This window comes from Elaeis guineensis, chromosome 5 (genome assembly GCF_000442705.2).
Source record: "Elaeis guineensis isolate ETL-2024a chromosome 5, EG11, whole genome shotgun sequence".
In the NCBI taxonomy this organism is placed as follows: Eukaryota; Viridiplantae; Streptophyta; class Magnoliopsida; order Arecales; family Arecaceae; genus Elaeis; species Elaeis guineensis.
This window is the reverse complement of record NC_025997.2, coordinates 43,278,510-43,283,210: the sequence shown is the minus strand read 5'-3', so window position 1 is coordinate 43,283,210 and position 4,701 is coordinate 43,278,510.

The following is a 4,701-nucleotide window of genomic DNA, read 5'->3' as shown; positions in this document are numbered from 1 at the left end:
ACCGTGCTTTGGTGCCGAACTACCTAGATTTCTAATACAGTAACGAAAGGCTACTGGGTACAGTCAAGTACTTACAAAGTCTATGTGTGGATCAAGATGGGATTGACCCCTCTGGATTATTGGAGTTGATGTATCACTGTATTTTAATTTAGTAAAGCCTTGGCCAGGGTAATCCATAAGATGGATTTGAAAGGTAGAAATACAATGTGGATGAAGCAATCTCAGTTGGCAGTTAACCTGAGACCATTCTAGAGCATCTAGGGTCAAAAGGATGAATTATGCGGTAACCATGTGTATGGGTTCTGAAATATTTTTTTTATGATAATTCGACCTATCTGGACATCAAAAATTATAGATAGATGGTATCTCGATTAGTGCAGAAATTGGTTCCCGTGCTACCGGCTTAGTGTTTGAACCTATGGAGTCACGCACACAAGTCAGACAAAGTAGGAAGGAATTGATCTATATTTATATATCCAATTTGAAAGTACTTGACTTGATTAAACTTATAAGGTAACTTGATTGAGAATTAAGTTATAGATCAAACAGGATTGAAGAGTTGACTATGTCTAGCTAGCACTACACATGAGGTTTAGATTCGATCCCGAGAATGAACAGTTTCTGATCTATGATTCATGGAACATATGAAAGATTGGATTTAAATATTAATTAATTTTAAATTAAATCTAAATTAATTGGACTTAAATGGATCTAAAATCTAAGTTAGATTTGGTACAAAAGTCCTAAAGAGTTTGAGATTGACAGCCTTTTAAAATTATTTAGAACTAGCTTCAAATCAGATTCGAATCAGATCTGTTTTGTATGAGATATGAGTATTCCTACTTATACTGAGAATACCCCCTCATGAAGTATGACCAAAATCTGATTTGGTGCTTATTTGGGATGTCCCAAATAAGTGAGAGATTGGGTGCAAGTTGATTGTCATATGTGATGACAATTATATCTCATATAGGAATCCTTCTTTCATAAGTATTGGACCAATTCAAATCAGATTTGAATTAGGAGTCCTAATCTCATTGGATCATGAGAATCATTTATAAATAGAGAGGATCTCAACCTATGGATGCATAGTAATAGCATAGCAAACAAATCAGATTGAGAGAAGAGAAAAGAAAGAGGGAGGCATGAGAAGAGAGAGAGGTCCTATCTTCCCTTTGGCCTCTCCCCTTGTTACCGCCCCTCTTCCTTTGGGTGTGGGGTCTCTTTGGGCATCCCACCTGTTAGTGTGAGGTGTCACACTAGCACATCTCATCTCTCGATTGATTGAGTTGCTAAGCCAATTGGATTAGAGTTTATCCTGCTCTTTTATGACATCTGACATGCATGTGAAGTAGAGAGTTTGCACATCCAGGCCTCCGTAAAGGTTTATATCAGATAATTTGAGATTTGATCTCTGATTTTATTATATTTCAAGTAAAGATATGATCATTAAACAAGAAAAATATTAAAAAAAATTTAGATGCAATCTGGGCATCTCGGAGGAAAACTGTTTTCCTTCCCTTCACATCCACTCATTAAGCATAGCTCGTTGACTATGAGTTGGATGAGTTGTTAACATTAGAATAATTTGATCAAAAATATTGCTTAATTTTTTAAAATTAAAAATAATTCTTAAGTTTATGAGCCAATCTATGTAATCAATTTTGATTAATTGATTGATATCTAGGATTCAAGCTAGAGGGTTGGAAGCTGACACAATGAATAGCAGAGAGCAAAGATTATAATTGAATATTTATACTTATTTCATAATTTGCTTTAGAAACTTTTAGATGCAAAAGGAGACTCTCACTATTTTATCAGATCTCCCACACTCTCTAAGTGAAGAAACGAAAATTCTAACATGACAATTGAGTTTCTAGTGGGTGCAGCGGTCCCATCGATGTCGTATACCTCACCTAATAGTTATTGGTAACATGAATGAATATCGATGAGTGGACAACTCTTTACCCAGATACTTCTCTAAGCATGTTGCAGCCACTTGATCTCTAAGTCATGTGGGCTCACCTAACAGTTATTGTTCGTACTTCTTAGTTAAGCCAGACCCATCGTTCACAAGCAGGTGCAAAGTAGTCATTGAGTCCCTCACCTAACAGTTATTGGGCCCAACCCCATTTTTACCCTAGAGTAACTCTTTGGTAATAAAGTAGTTACGTGTTCCCAATGCAACTGAACCACTGTGATCAGTCGAGAATAATCAACGCTGGTAACACGCCCGCACATCTACAATGGTGGAAGACCTTAAACTTAATATTTGATGGAGAGATTTAGATTTAGATCTCATCTAATCAGTCATCACATGACTGATATAATTGACATGGGCTAGATCAAACTATCAAACAACCATATTTGTGACTCAATCTTTCAAATTGGCCAGGTAAGTGGAGATTGGTGGGGGTCCTCCCTTTGCTTTCCTTAGACACCAATAAATAGACCAAATAAGTGAATGGAATCAATTAAATAATCATCTTTTAATTACTTTTCTGACACACCAATTAGATAATTGATTTAAATAGATTAGTTTAAGTGAATCAGACTCAAGCCACAAAGTCGAATTAGGTCCTTAGGTTAATCGATTCTACATATGGGTGTCAATCGATTTGATCAACAATAATTGTATGATCTAAAGCTCTATTGACCTCATCCTAATCAATACTTGACTCGATTCGATCAACTGCTAAATTGATTTAGACCCAATATGATCAAATCAGAAATTTTTTGATGTAATCCAATTACATGACCTAATTTGATCAACCTATGACCAATCCCTCATGCACAAACACTAATTTTAGATCTTAAATCAAAATTTTCAGATCTAAATTATTTATATAAAGAGTAAATTTTAATCTCAAAATATTTTCAGATCATGCATACAAATATGTATCACATACATAAATAAGTTCAGATCATAGAAACAAATTTCAGTCCTAAACATATTTTCATATATCATATATATGAATCATCACAGATCTCAAAACTCTTTTTAGATTTAAATAACAAAATATATATCACATATATATTTGAAAAAATTAGATCTAAAAATTCAATCTAATTAAAAATTTTAACATCATTCTAGGACAACCATATAGCATAACAAATTATGCCAGGGTAACCTTATGTCAAAACGACATCAAAACTTTTCAGATTAAAGTTTTTCTCTATAAATTTTAAATCTAAATCTTAATCTCATGCATATGATATGGCTTTGATTGAACACCTAAGACTCTATCTTTGTGGACTCAACTTCTCAAATCTCATAGGACTACTTCTCTCTATCAAGATCGATAGATCCTATCTAGATGCATATGTTACTCCCACAGCTCAACCAATTGAAGTCAACATCCATTATAAAATCTTATAATTGAGTCAATATTTATGTATGGTTAAATACAGTAGTCTTACTATGAACAACTGTGACACCGCAGGTCAAAGGATCAGTCACACAACTACAACATTGAGATAATCACTGACGATTGGATAAAAATCTATATAATCTGTCATATGGTCATGCTAAGTACAAGTTCTCTAACAACTACCCATACTTGCCGCTCAGTGTCTTTACATCGTAGACTAAAAACATATTTATCTCAAAGGAAGCAAATCATGCACTAGTCTATTTGGATCGATCACCATCTCTATGACTATCCTATGATCGGAAGTAATTTAAGAATCGATCATACATGGCTCTAATTCTCAATACTTGAGAATATGTATTGTAACATCAATTTCAAAGATGATTCAAGGATACATAACACTTAAATAGAAAAAAAAATATCTTTTATTGATTAAATTAATAGTTTAAAGTATAAATTTATGTTATAGAATGAACAATGTGTCAGCCAACAATTAGCTTCTAGGACTTACATCTAACACTTCTAGTAGGGAATCAAAGACTTAAATAGAGTCGGGAGGTTGCTAGAATCTGGCTCAAAGTCGGACTTTATCTAGAGGATTCGAGGAGATGAAGACACTTATCTAGAGTCTTCCTTCTTTCTATATTTTTTTCTTTATCTTTATGCTTTAAGATTGGTGCGTAGGCCTTTTGTGCTGTGTTCTTTGGTGGCTAGGTTGGAGCATCATAAGGATGGCTTGTGCTTGGACTATTCTTGACTCAATTTGATCAATAAATTTTAGTAAAAATATTACACTCCCAACTTGAGATCATTAGTTAAGATGGTGATAACCACTGTATACTCATCGAGAGTCCTCTCCACAAACATGCAAGATATCTCATAATAATATCATAAAATAAGTAATAAAATAAATAATCGATTTAATAAATCTAAAATTTAAATAACCAAAAATCTAAACTTTAATATTTCATAAAATTTTAACAATATTTAAGATTGTTGGGAAAAATTATAATCACAAACAATAATGCTATAATTTTTTTTCCTCTTTATGAAATTAAATAGAATATTGTCAAATAACAATATGTCTATGATCTATTCAAGCAATTGATAAGCAAGAATAATCAAACAACCCACAAAAAAAGAGACCACAATTTTGATATGGAAATTCTTTTGATGTAAAACTTCCACTATTTAGAATAATAGGATTACTGTCGATCTTCTTTAGAATTAACTTGATGTTACATAAATATATTATCAAAAATAAATCTTGACTTCCATAATAAAGGCAATCACCAGCAATAATGCCAATTTCAATAACAAACTGAAATAG